Genomic DNA, 15,188 nt, shown 5'->3' with positions numbered 1-15,188 from the left:
CAGACAAAAAACCCCTATTGAGCAAGCCGAGGGCAACAGTGGCAGGGAAAAACTCCCTTAAAATTATAGAAAGAAACCCTGAGAGGAACCAGACTCAGCAGGGACCCATCCTCTTTGGGTGGCCTTTAAATAAATAGGATATACACAAATCACACAAACACAAAATTAAATTGAACTGAAAGTTGTAACTAGCAAAAAATTATTGGAGTTCCTCATTGTTCAGTCCAGTCTGTGATAAAGTTCGTTGTAAATTCTGAACATTTTTGGTGCAAACACGCCAGGTTCCCATCCTATCTAGTAGGAGCAGCCTTGTTGGCACTGCAGTCTTGACTTGGAGTATTTAACCTCAAGAGGGTAAACGGGTTTCCATCATAAATGTAGTTACATTTATGTTCATTCCCTTTTTGGGGTGGCATGGTGGCTCAGTGGGTAGCACTGTCGCCTCACAGCAAGAAGGTCCTGGGTTTGATCCCCAGTGGCAGTGGTCCGGGTTCTTTCTGTGTGGAGTTTGCATGTTCCCCCCCTGTGTCTGTGTGGGTTTCCTCCAGTAGCTCCAATTTCCTCCCACAGTCCAAAGACATGCAAGTGAGGTGAATTGAAGATACAAAATTGTCCATGACTCTTTTAGACATTAAACTTGTGACCTGATAAATCTTGAGTAACTACATGTTCTGTCATGAATGTAACCAAAGTGTGAAAACATGAAAACATTTTAACTTAAGAACAGCCCTTTGGAACCAATTAAATTCGTAAGTCAAGGGTCCACTGTATATACATATGCAGTGGTAGCTTAGTGGTAAAGGTACCTGTCTAGTAACCAGAAGGTTGCCAGTTCAAGCCCCACAAGTACCAAGTTGCCGCTGTTTGCATATGTGCTTGATTTTACCTTAGCTCTGCGCTGTTTTACCAGCAGATTCATATTGATGTATAATAGATTTCTAGTTCAATAGATTCTTTGTTTAATTTTTAAATTTGATATCTGAAGCTCTGCTGTTAGTTAAAATATTGATTGCTGGCGGTTGGAAATTAATTTAAATGACCTTTTAACTGACAGCATTTTTCCACCAGTGACTTTTTACTGGGTTTTGGTTAATCAGTTAATCATTAACATCTCTAAACCAACCGTTTGTAGGGACATTTCAGCTATCATAAAATCTGGCAGAAACCAACATGTCCACACCCAAAAAATTTTAATGCAGAAAGATAGTTCAAATATAAGAACATAATTATAATTATGACTTAATTCAGCCAGACTGTAGGTACAGGATCTTCCTGATTCAACTGACATTTACAGGTCAGCAGGTTTAGAAAACAGCACAGGCAGCCTGGTAAGCCATAAACACAGATAACACACTGCTAAATGGGTATCAGTCATGACTGAGTGCCTATGCTGGGAAAACAGCTTTGGCAGGTGAGGCCAGCAGTAGTAAGCTGAATAACCTTTGTGTAGTGCCTCTGCACGGCTTGTTTGAAAAGACTAAGGAAGATCTGTTTAACTCTCCCCATTGTGCACGTTTCAGCGAGCCTTGTGTTTCCTTCTCTTATCTTACTGCAGTGAAGATAGACGCTCCCCACTGAGTGTGCTTAATGGAAACTTCCTGTCAGGCATTTTCCATCTTTTAGTATTTATTTATAGCACTTCTACAAGGGTGTGACATTTTTCTTGACACAGTGTAACTAAAATGGCAAACATAAGTCCAATAAGTAAAATATGTCATTATTAAATCACCATTAGGGCCAAAGAGCCTTGTATTTTATCTACCCATTATTTTGGTAGTGTATTAAACAAGATGTACTCAAACAGATTTGTGTTGGCTCTTCCTTTAATTATCACTCATCTGTACGCATATGTGGGGTGGAGGAACACACCCTGGACAGTATGTCATTTGATTGCAGTCTGGGACAATGTATAGTAGTCACTTCACCTACCAGCATGTTTTTGAGGTATGGGAGCAATGCCATTCCGAATTTCAATTTCAAATGACACAAACTACCTGGAGGTAAGGACTGGAGCTTGTTTCTTAGAGCTGTGTAAACCAACACATCCATCTGCAGATATTAACTAGCATTATGTAAATGAATCATGGAACCTCAGCTTGGCCATTGGTAGCCAAGCTATGTGTTTTTATTTTATGTCCAGTTTAATACATCAATGTCCAATTACAGTATGTCATTGTTCAATCACCATTAGGGCCAAATAGCCTGTATTTTATCTACCCATTATTTTTGGTAGTGTAATAAGATTAGTCATCGTAGGTAATGTTGGTACCACATAGCTCCAGTCACCCAGGTTCCATCTCTTCCTCCACTTTCTGCGTAACATATGCTATACCCCACCCATAGTAATTGCTGTGAGTGTGTAGTGCACTGTTGGAAAGACAGTGTTTCAGTGTTTTGTGGAAATGTGTGTGCTAAAAAAGTGTGTAAGATGTGTAAGTCATGTGACCCTGTGCGAGGTTAGTGCATTACTAAGGCTGACAGACCTTGCAGACAAATCCACAGGAGACAAGGGGGAGGGAGTGAGTTCTGGAGTCTAGCAACAGAGGGACAAGCTGCCTTATCAGGCTGTGTGTGTGTGTGTGTGTGTGTATTGTGCTGGACATTTCCTTCCTAAGCACTGCACATCCTGCTGGTGTCTTCACTACTCATTTTACTATGATTATTTTTCCCACAGTCTTATTCACTGATTGCACCATACTTTCCAGGGCTCACCAACCACCAGTGTACATCAGTGGTACTGTTTTGGGTGCTAAAGTAGCACAACCATCTAATATTCTAGTCCACCATCTACTAGACCAAGTTCGAGTCACTGGTCTGGCCAAGCGCTCAAAACACAAAGGTCTTGTGGACCCTACGGCATCAAATGTCTTCTATTGTATTAATTTCTTTTTCATGCTTTACCACTTTCCTGGCTCCCCCGGAATCACTGAGCACAATGCATTAACACACCATGGACAGGACGGTAATCAATCGCGAGACCTCCCACCTCCTCAGACATAGCCGATCATGTCCGTATGTAGATGGTCGACTGGACAATAACACAGTTGGTGTGTTAAACACTAAATCCCAGCGATAGTGGGCTAGTGTAATTTACAGGTGCACCAACTAAGCACCCTTTAGTATTAATACTTAAAAAAAGAAAAATTAGAAGACTAGCCCCAGATAGACTTTTATCAATGCAGATTGTTTTGCTAATTACTATACACCGATCAGCCATAACATTAAAACCACCTCCTTGTTTTTATCAGCTCCACTTACCATATAGAAGCACTTTGTAGTTCTACAGTTACTGACTGTAGTCCATCTGTTTCTCTACATACTGTTTTGGCCTGCTTTCACCCTGTTCTTCAATGGTCAGGACCCCCACAGGACCACCACAGAGCAGGTATTATTTAGGTGGTGGATAATACTCAGCACTGCACTGACACTGACATGGTGGTGGTGTGTTAGTGTGTGTTGCGCTGCTGGAGTTTTTAAACACCTCACTGTCACTGCTGGACTGAGAATAGTCCACCAACAAAAAATATCCAGCCAACAGCGCCCTGTGGGCAGCGTCCTGTGACCACTGATGAAGGTCTAGAAGATGACCAACTCAAACAGCAGCAATAGATAAGTGATCATCTCTGACTTTACATCTACAAGATGAAACAACTAGGTACGAGTGTCTACTAGAGTGGACAGTGAGTGGAAAACTCCAGCAGTGCTACTGTGTCTTATCCACTCATACCAGCACAACACACACTAACACACCACCACCATGTCATTGCCACTGCAGTGCTGAGAATGATCCACCACCTAAATAATACCTGCCCTGTGGTGGTCCTGTCGGGGTCCTGACCATTGAAGAACAGGGTGAAAGCAGGTTAAAAAAGCATGTAGATAAATAGATGGACTACAGTCAGTAATTGTAAAACTACAAAGTGCTTCTATAAGATAAGTGGAGCTACTGTGGAGTAGAAACAAGGAGGTGATCATAATGTTATGTCTGATCGGTGTAGGTAGAGGATGGTGGTGGAGGCAGGAGTGGCATCACTGGGGTATGTTACATTTTTGTGATTTGTTAAACAATGGTTGCAGGATGAGTCAATTTCTAAACGATCCAATCTGACATTAAAAAACATACATGTGTACCCAATTACCACAGCAGAACCTATGATCAAGTCTCTAGTGGGTGGATGTCATGAGTCTGGAGAAGCTCATATAACTGCCTGTGTTTACTTAGCTCTGCAGCTTGTCTTGGCACTGCCACTGCTTTTACAGGGCAAAGTAAACGTTTAAAAAAGTGGGTACTCTCAGACTTGAAAGTGTGCAAACATGTTTAAGTGATCTGCAAACCAGATAGTTAAACTGAGAGCTGCGGAGCGCAGGGTTTCCCACTATCTGTGACAATAGCATGCATTTATAAACACTTCAGGGAACTGAAGCATGATGGGCTGGCCAGCTGAATTCTGGCCTGATTTCATTCCCATTTTACTTCTATTGTGACAGTATCTCAATAGCAATAGAAGGTCATTTATAATAATGATGTATAACTGGTGACAATAATACTATTTAACCGTTCGGTTATAAAAACATTATGTCACAATCCTTTTATGAGCATACCTGGGCATTGTACGGCCCCAGGCCATATCCGGCCCTTTGGCTGTCCCCAACCGGCCAGCATGAGGTCAGTGGTAATTACAACCCCAAATCAAAAAAAGTTGGGACAGTATGTAAAATGCAAATAAAATAAAGCACAGTGTTACTTACATTTACTTTGACGTTTATTTGATTGCAGACAGAATGAACCTGAGATATTTCGTGTTTTACCTGCTCAACTTCAATTCATTTATTAATAAACCTTCATTCCTGCATTTCAGGCCTGCAACACATTCCAAAAAAAGTTGGGACAAGGGCAATTTAGGGCTAGTAATTAGGTGAAAACCCTAAATAATGATGTGATTCCAAACAGATGATGTCAACAGGTGATTGTAATCATGGTTTGGTACAAAAGCAGCATCCAGGAAAGGCATTGATGAGCAAAGATGATCAGAGGATCTCCAGTTTGTCAACAAATGCATGAGAAAATTAATCAAATGTTTAAAAACAATGTACCTCAAAGGAAGATTGGAAGGGATTTGCATATTTCTCCCTCTACAGTGCATAATATCATTAAATGTTTCAAGGAATCAGGAGGAATTTTAGTGCTTAAAGGCCAAGGGTGCAAGCTTAAGCTGAAAGCTCGGGACCTTCAATCCCTCAGACGGCACTGCATCAAGAACCGCCACTCAACAATAGCTGATATAACCACATGGGTGAGGGATTACTTTGGCAAACCTTTGTCAAGCACTACAATACGGAGTTACATGCACAAATGCCACTTAAAACTTTACTGTGCAAAAAGGAAGCCTTTTGTTAACCATGTCCAGAAGTGGCGTCAACTTCTCTGGGCTCGGAGGCATCTAGGATGGACCATCACACAGTGGAAACGTGTATTGTGGTCAGATGAATCAGCATTCCAGGTCTTTTTAAAAAAGAAAATGGACACTGTGTGCTCAGGACCAAAGATGAAAAGGACCATCCAGACTGTTATCTGCAACAAGTCCAAAAGCCAGGGTCTGTCATGGTATGGGGCTGTGTCAGTGCCCTTTGGTAAAGGTCATTTACACTTCTGTACATTGAGATCTTAGAGCAACATATGCTGCCTTCAAGATGTCATCTTTTCCAAGGACGTCCATGCATTTTTCAACAAGACAATGCAAAACCACATGCTGCACACATTACAAATGCATGGCTGCGGAAAAAGAGGGTACGGGTACTGGACTGGTCTGCCTGCAGTTCTGACCCAGTACTGTTGCACATCTTAAGACGTGTTTGCAGGAAGAATGGGACAAAATAAAAGCTAAAACACTAAATCACTTGGTCTCCTCGGTGCCAAAACGTCTTTTAAGTGTGGTGAAAAGGAATGGCAACATTACAAAGTGGTAAATGCTTTACTGTCCCAACTTTTTTGAAGTTGACCAGACAAAACATGAAATATCTCAGGTTCATGATGTCTGTAATGAAATACAAGTCAAAGTAAATGTAAGAAACTCTGTGTTTTTTTTATTAATTGCATTTCCCATGCTTTCCAACTTTTTTTCTGATTTGTGGTTGTATATAATGCCATCCTTTATCCAGCTGCTTGACTGATGCAGTGTTCCAAATCACATACAGTATATAAAGTAGTAAGTCAGCATAGTAAAAACACTATTTACTTTTTATACACTCAGTATTGTTCCATATGGTGTTACCTGTTAGAATGCAGTGGTGTACATGTGCATGTGTGCAAATCTAATTTTAAAAATGAGATTACCTGCACTAAAAAATTATTACTGGAATAAAATCCAGTTGGCTTAAGTGATTTATCAAAATGCGGGAACATCTGATATCATATAACTGTAGAAATATGATCATGATCAGATTATTGAAGTGCATGTAACCACACTACCTACTCTCATTAACATTAGGAACTATTCCCCCGGTGCAATGTCACGCGTGCACATGCTGTTACTAAGAAACGTACACTGTTCCACATTTACACATACATTATGCACATTCACGCATACACACATGTACACACACAGAGAAGAATACATATATGTTTGCATGCACACACAGACTTCTTTTAATTGTATTTGACCTGTTGCTGTATTAATAAAATCTTAATTGCTAAAGTGTCCTGTTTCTTCACTAAGATATTCAAAAAAAAACGTTCCAAAGTTCCTCAGTGGTTCCACATTTAATGAAATAGATGTAATTGTAACATTTCCGTCGGGGGTAAATGAACAGGAATCAGGAATGAAATGCTATAGGCTTTTGTACATTATTTATCTGACTTCACAATGAAATTGTGCATATTAACTGTAAGCTATAAGAACAATGCTGACCACAATGCTAGTTAAAATTAAAAATTGACCTAATACCATTTATTACATTAGCAGAACATTCAAATCATTAGTTAAACAACAAACCCCCTATCTGTAAAAAGATTAACTGAGGTAATGTTATATATACAGTGTATCACAAAAGTGAGTACACCCCTCACATTTCTGCAGATATTTAAGTATATCTTTTCATGGGACAACACTGACAAAATGACACTTTGACACAATGAAAAGTAGTCTGTGTGCAGCTTATATAACAGTGTAAATTTATTCTTCCCTCAAAATAACTCAATATACAGCCATTAATGTCTAAACCACCGGCAACAAAAGTGAGTACACCCCTTAGTGAAAGTTCCTGAAGTGTCAATATTTTGTGTGGCCACCATTATTTCCCAGAACTGCCTTAACTCTCCTGAGCATGGAGTTTACCAGAGCTTCACAGGTTGCCACTGGAATGCTTTTTCACTCCTCCATGACGACATCACGGAGCTGGCGGATATTCGAGACTTTGCACTCCTCCACCTTCCGCTTGAGGATGCCCCAAAGATGTTCTATTGGGTTTAGGTCTGGAGACATGCTTGGCCAGTCCATCACCTTTACCCTCAGCCTCTTCAATAAAGCAGTGGTCGTCTTAGAGGTGTGTTTGGGGTCATTATCATGCTGGAACACTGCCCTGCGACCCAGTTTCCGGAGGCAGGGGATCATGCTCTGCTTCAGTATTTCACAGTACATATTGGAGTTCATGTGTCCCTCAATGAAATGTAACTCCCCAACACCTGCTGCACTCATGCAGCCCCAGACCATGGCATTCCCACCACCATGCTTGACTGTAGGCATGACACACTTATCTTTGTACTCCTCACCTGATTGCCGCCACACATGCTTGAGACCATCTGAACCAAACAAATTAATCTTGGTCTCATCAGACCATAGGACATGGTTCCAGTAATCCATGTCCTTTGTTGACATGTCTTCAGCAAACTGTTTGCGGGCTTTCTTGTGTAGAGACTTCAGAAGAGGCTTCCTTCTGGGGTGACAGCCATGCAGACCAATTTGATGTAGTGTGCGGCGTATGGTCTGAGCACTGACAGGCTGACCCCCCACCTTTTCAATCTCTGCAGCAATGCTGACAGCACTCCTGCGCCTATCTTTCAAAGACAGCAGTTGGATGTGACGCTGAGCACGTGCACTCGGCTTCTTTGGACGACCAACGCGAGGTCTGTTCTGAGTGGACCCTGCTCTTTTAAAACGCTGGATGATCTTGGCCACTGTGCTGCAGCTCAGTTTCAGGGTGTTGGCAATCTTCTTGTAGCCTTGGCCATCTTCATGTAGCGCAACAATTCGTCTTTTAAGATCCTCAGAGAGTTCTTTGCCATGAGGTGCCATGTTGGAACTTTCAGTGACCAGTATGAGAGAGTGTGAGAGCTGTACTACTAAATTGAACACACCTGCTCCCTATGCACACCTGAGACCTAGTAACACTAACGAGTCACATGACATTTTTGAGGGAAAATGACAAGCAGTGCTCATTTAGGGGTGTAGTCTCTTAGGGGTGTACTTACTTTTGTTGCCGGTGGTTTAGACATTAATGGCTGTATATTGAGTTATTTTGAGGGAAGAATACATTTACACTGTTATATAAGCTGCACACAGACTACTTTTCATTGTGTCAAAGTGTCATTTTGTCAGTGTTGTCCCATGAAAAGATATTCTTAAATATCTGCAGAAATGTGAGGGGTGTACTCACTTTTGTGATACACTGTATATATGTATATATACACAGTGGGGGAAATAAGTATTTGATCCCCTGCTGATTTTGTAAGTTTACCCCCTTACAAAGACTTGAACAGTCTATAATTTTTATGGAAGGTTTATTTAAACAGAGAGAGACAGAATATCAACAAAAAATCCAGAAAAAAAAACATTAAATAAAAGTTATAAATTAATTTGTATTTAATTAAGGGAAATAAGTATTTGATCCCCTACCAACCAGAAAGAATTCTGACCCCCACAGACTGGTTATGTGCCCATGAGGCACACAAATTAGTCCTGTCCCTGTATAAAAGACTCCTGTCACAGAATCAGTTTCTTCCGGTCAAATCTCTCGACCACCATGGGCAAGACCAAAGAGCTATCAAAGGACGTCAGGGACAAGATTGTAGACCTGCACAAGGCTGGAATGGGCTACAAGAGCATCAGCAAGAAGCTTGGTGAGAAAGAGACCACTGTTGGTGCGATCATTCAAAAATGGAAGAAATACAAGATCACAGTCAATCACCTTCATTCTGGAGCTCCATGCAAGATCTCACCTGGTGGGGTAAGAATGATTCTGAGAAAGGTGAGGTCAGTCCAGAATTACACGGGAAGAGCTTGTCAATGATCTCAAGGGAGCTGGGAGCAGAGAAATGCTGGATATGACCCCAAGAACACCATCCCCACCGGGTATTTCTTTGCCTCCAAACACGGCGAGTGGAGTTGATGCCAAAGAGCTCAATTTTGGTCTCATCTGACCACATCACATTCTCCCAAGCTTTCTCTGAATCATTCAGGTGTTCATTGGCAAACTTCAGACGGGCCTGTACATGAGCCTTCTTGAGCAAAAGGACTTTGCGGGCACTGCAGGATCTCAATCCATTAAGGCGAAGTGTGTTACTAATGGTTTTCTTGGTGACTGTGCTCCCAGCTCCCTTGAGATCATTGACAAGCTCCTCCCGTGTAATTCTGGACTGACCTCACCTTTCTCAGAATCATTCTTACCCCACCAGGTGAGATCTTGCATGGAGCTCCAGAGTGAGGGTGATTGACTGTGATCTTGTATTTCTTCCATTTTCGAATTATCGCACCAACAGTGGTCTCTTTCTCACCAAGCTTCTTGCTGATGGTCTTGTAGCCCATTCCAGCCTTGTGCAGGTCTACAATCTTGTCCCTGACGTCCTTTGATAGCTCTTTGGTCTTGCCCATGGTGGTCGAGAGATTTGAACGGAAGAAACTGATTCTGTGACAGGAGTCTTTTATACAGGGACAGGACTAATTTGTGTGCCTCATGGGCACATAACCGGTCTGTGGGGGTCAGAATTCTTGCTGGTTGGTAGGGGATCAAATACTTATTTTCCTTATTTCCCTTAATCAGTCTGTATCTAATTCTTGAAATGATAAAGTATTGCAAAGGAATATCTTTGAAATTCTTCCTCATAATGTTAAGGTTGCTATATTTTGGTTTTTCACTTGTCAGGGAAAATTAAGAGAGAAAAAAGCTTATTATTATCATGCGTGTGATATATATCATTTACGTGATCTGCGTATCACGTTACCACTGTGTGTTGTAAGTCACTGAGCTGATATGTGTATCAGGTGACCAGCGGGTAACGGCATGTTATGTTTAAGTGTGATGCTCCAAGTTGTGGATTAAGCAATAAAGACAACTCGTTCTCCACATAACTAGTGTCATTTGTATTTCGTGGTTAAGTACAAAACATAACAATGCGGGTCTTCGTGATGTAATGGCACTCACTGCCTGTATAGGTAAATTTTTCCTGTATAGAATTTGCGTTAACGGCACTATTTTTTTTAATCGCGTTAAATTGAGATCGCGTTAATGCGTTATTATCGCGTTAACTTCGACAGCCCTAATATATATATGTATAAACACAGCTCCGGTTTTGCTTCAGTACATGCTTGTGTCACACAGACTCATTTTAACAACAATTCCTTTTGTTTTGTAGAGTATTCAGTTGGTGACTGTATGCAGACAACAAGCAGCAACTTGCTTAGCAACAGTAGTGCATGGAAAAGGAAAACAGATTAAGTAATGCCCAAATTTCTGTGTGGAGTTTGCATGATCTGCAGCCAAAGACATGCAGCCAGGTTAATTAGAGAAACTACAATTGCCCTGAACTGGTGTGTGTGTGTGTGTGTGTGTGTGTGTGTGTATTGGCCATGTGATGGACTGGCAATCTGTACGGGGTGTTTCCTACATTTTGCCCAATGAATTGGACCCACTGTGACCCTGAATAGGATAAAGCAGTGGTAAAACAGACAATGAATGAATGACTGAATGAATGAATGAATGATACAACAATAATAATAATACGATTGTGTGGTCATATGTAGGGCTGGGCAGTATATCAAAAATATCGATATATTCGACTAGTCAGAATTTATCAGAACTACAATTTTTTAAGATAACTTGGAAACAAAATAAGTTAAAATACGGGCAGTGGCCTGCCATTGTACGTTAAGTTTACATTATATCGTATCGTATATCGCCACTTCTCAAAAGCATATCGAGATATGGGTTTTTTAGTCATATCGCCCAGTCCTAGTCATATAGACTATAAAAGCATTGTAGATAACATAGTTGCATGTCTTAGAAGGCATTCGTCAATTACCTACCCCCCCCAGGCAAGTACATACACAATGCCCTGGTGAAAGCAGTTACTTCAATCCCTTTAGCCTCAACCTTCCACCCACTGTGGTTTACTGCCTGGCTTTTCCTGCCCAGCTTCTGCTTAATGTCCTTTAGCTGTTTTCAATATTATGTAGACTCCCAGCACTCACCACTCAGGTCTTCAAATAGGAACATGTATATTTAACCACCATTCTGGAGCCCTTAAGCTGAAGTTCCAGGCATAGCTTCCTTGCATAATTTTCTCTCAGCACTTTACGGCAGCTCCACCTTTCAATACTTCAGATTGATGTCATGAACCTCTTGGAATTATTGTCACAGTTCCAGAGAGAGAATTAACTGAAATATGTTCTTTTTCCATACAGGATGTAAAAAAATCTAGAATAATATATAAGAAAGTTGTTGAATGTTCTCAAGAATGAATTATCAAATTAATGAATAATTTAACTCTGTTGATGAATAATTCACGATGCATTCACAGACTGCAGGCACAAAGCCTTTTCTTAACAGTAGGCCAGGTCAGACAAGTAAGTACATTTGAATTGGCACTTCAACTGGTTATTTGAGCTAATTAAATAGGTTATTCAAACAAAATTATTATACTATCAGTACCATCAGTAATTACTAGTTAAAATAAGCATTCATTGTAGATAATTATTTATTAAGCTGATGCTCTTCATTCTATGACCAAAATGCTGCACATTTTGTGGACTTTTGCTGATGGAAACATTAATTACAGAATTATTTTCATATATTGGAGGCTGCTTGCAACATTAGACAGCAATTATCCAGTCTTCTTCAACTATGGCCATGTAATGTACCCATGTCATGGCTGTATGCTCCTTGTTATGGATATAAAATGATCCACTTTAAACCAGTGCTGCTCTCTAACAATCTAAAAGTCACTCATTTGTTTGACTGCACTCATTAGACTGTGCCTCAAGCATTACAATGATGAATTCTAGAAAGCTCTGTTCTGTATCCGTTTTGTAATGGCTAAATCAAGCTGAAATTAAGCACTTGCAATAGCCTTCCCTACTAAGACTGTGTACTGTAAATTTCTGCCATCCATACCACAAAAACAAAGAAAATTTGCCAGGTAGAGTATTTTAAAATCCAACCCCAGTTGTGCCAAGAGCTTTCTAATTGATATCAAAAGTGTCTAATCAAAATAAAAAGCTAAGGGACATACAATTAGGGACATAACATAACCAAATAGGAAACCTTGCAGTAGCAAAACTTGACTATTAAACCTTGACCCTCTAGATGTACCCCCCACCCCCCAACACCACTACCATCTGACTAGTCTGCTGTGTATGAAACAAAAATGTTACTGTGTAAAAAAACGAAATGCAACAAGCAGGCGCCCAGGTGGAGCAGCGGGATATCGCGCTAGCACACCAGCGCCGAGATTCTGAACACCTCGGCGTTGCCACCGGTTGGCTGGGTGCCATCTAGCGAGCATAATTAGCAGTGCCTGCAGCAGACACGGTTCTGCTAGGACGGGATGATCGGACTATGTGGGTGGGGTCTTCAAATACTGAGTAAGGACCCTGATTGGCAGATAAAGAGGCACCTGTGCAGAATGCATGGGTGAAAAAGTCTTCCTCAAAGGGCTGCGCACGGGTCGGAGGAGGCGTGAGCAACAATATACCCACCTCCACTGCAATCAGGGATCTCCTAGCAGTGGAAGACGAATTGACTATGCTAAATTGGAAGAAAATGGGAGAAAATGCATAAATAAAAAAGAAAAAGGAAATGCAACAAGCAAACAGCATGAAGAGGGTTAATACATCAACCTAACAGCTCATTTCTAAGCTAAATAGAGAAGCTCCGTGTGCTTTTCAGAGGAATATGGCGACAACAGGCCGGGGGTTAAACCCGCATAACAGTCACACCCTAAATTTCATAATAAGCCTTTACATCATGACAGCGCACACACAGCCAACCAGCCATTAGTGACAGGCAAATTAGCATCAGATACATAACTGGTAATTCTGCATTAAGGCTATTTTACCAAATAAACCTTTTGATTACACAGTGTCAGCAGCAGGCAGAATAAAATCAGCTGACACAGCAGGCAAAACTTACCTTAAATAAAATTGGTGACAAAGCCCACCTATTTAGAGGGAAAATATGATTAGTAGATTTTTCTGTCATTTGACATTGGTCTTTCATTGAATTACTATTGCTTGGCCCTATAAAGGTACATTTATAGACGGACCAACAATCAGCAGAGGTAACAAAATTTTAATGGGCTTTTTCAATTCATCCTCTCATATTCCAACACACATTGAATAAGCAGGTATGAAGGATTTACTTGCTTAGATCTGTATTTGATTAAATGCTTATTGTTAAATCATGAGTAGATAAAATAAAATCAGAACTGCTCGCTTTTCTAGAATACAGTACCTTTGAGGGCGTAGAGGGCTATGACAGTTCCCCTCTGGTGGGTTGCATGTATTGTCAAATCAAATTTGTTATTATAAAACGGATAGTTCTGGTCCTAAAATCTGATTGGCTGAGCCGCGTTCGAAGCCGTTGTAAAATCCCAGATATACGCGCACCTATGACCACCTCACATCATTCCATATTAATACGCCACTGAAAAGAAAAAGTACAAACTTGGTTGAACACTATTTTAAGTCATGTACTATACACGGAAATGTCCAGATTAATATAAACAGTAATCCTAATCATTAAGCGGGTGTTTCGTCCAAGAAATAGTGTAATATTAGTGTTTGTGGAGGAAAGTTTATTGCGAATGTTATGTTCGCCCTCATGTTGCCTAGCAACATGGCACACTGTTAACAGACTACCTGGTGTCGCGGAAGAATGCTTTTTGTAAGTGTTTTTTGTAAATAAAAACATTTATAAATTGAACATTGTTATATTTTATTATATTTTATGTTGACCGCCGTTTTATGAAAGCAATAAGCCACTCGAGACATCCTTCCCCGTGATAAAATCGCAGTAACACACGGTCTCTCGTGGCTTATTGCTTTATTATATCACAAGATCATGACATACAAAACATGTTCCATCACCTAAATATGCACACCACTGTCAAAAGCAGCATGAAAAATTGCAGTATAAACTAGTGTTTACATACAGTAGTGTTCAAAAAAATAGCAGTGATTTTAAAAAAGTGAATAAAGCACAAAATCATTATAATAACTTTTATTTCCATAAATGAAAATGCACTGAAAATACTACACTTTCAATTCTAAATCAAAACATTAACAAAATGTTGCCAGTTTGTGTTCATCCTTTACAGAAAGTTAAGAAAAATGAATATTAGGCTGTTCAAAAAAATAGCAGTGCCAGCATTTTTCATTAAAAACTCAAAAAAATGTATCTATAACATGAAAAAAATGTTTGAGGTTTTACTTTACTTTAAATTACTGAACTAATATTTAGTGGCAAAACAATTGTTTCTGAGATCTGTGTTGCATGGAGTCGATCAACTTCTGGCACCTCTGAACAGGTATTCCAGTCCAGGATGATTACACTACATTCCACAGTTCTTCTGCAATTTTGGGTTTTGCCTCAAAAAAACGCGTTTCAGATTTCAGAACACAAGTTCTCTCTGGGATTGAAGTCAGGGGATTGAGCTGGCCACTCTATTACCTCAATCTTGTTTGTCTGTAACCAAGATGTTTTGGGTCATTGTCATGTTGAAACACCCATTTTAAGGACATTTCTTCTTCGACATAGGGCAACATGATCTCCTCAAGTATTCTGATATATTTAAACTGATCCATGATCCCTCGTATGTGATAAATAGACGTAACACGATGGTATAAAAAACATCCCCATATCATCATTTTGTACCACCATGCTTTACTGTCTTCACAGTGAACTTTGGCTTGAATTCA

The 15,188-nt window shown here is 40.2% G+C and overlaps 1 protein-coding gene across 1 annotated transcript in view; it reads right to left on the bottom strand.

Annotated features, from left to right (window-relative positions):
* rhbdf1a (rhomboid 5 homolog 1a (Drosophila)) overlaps positions 1-15,188 on the bottom strand; it is a 94,170-nt gene that overhangs the window by 40,942 nt on the left and 38,040 nt on the right. The gene's annotated exons all lie outside the window — the stretch shown is intronic.

Source organism: Trichomycterus rosablanca, chromosome 2 (genome assembly GCF_030014385.1).
Source record: "Trichomycterus rosablanca isolate fTriRos1 chromosome 2, fTriRos1.hap1, whole genome shotgun sequence".
NCBI classification, from domain to species: Eukaryota; Metazoa; Chordata; class Actinopteri; order Siluriformes; family Trichomycteridae; genus Trichomycterus; species Trichomycterus rosablanca.
The sequence above is the reverse complement of the archived record's forward strand: the minus strand, read 5'-3'. Positions and strand labels throughout refer to the sequence as shown.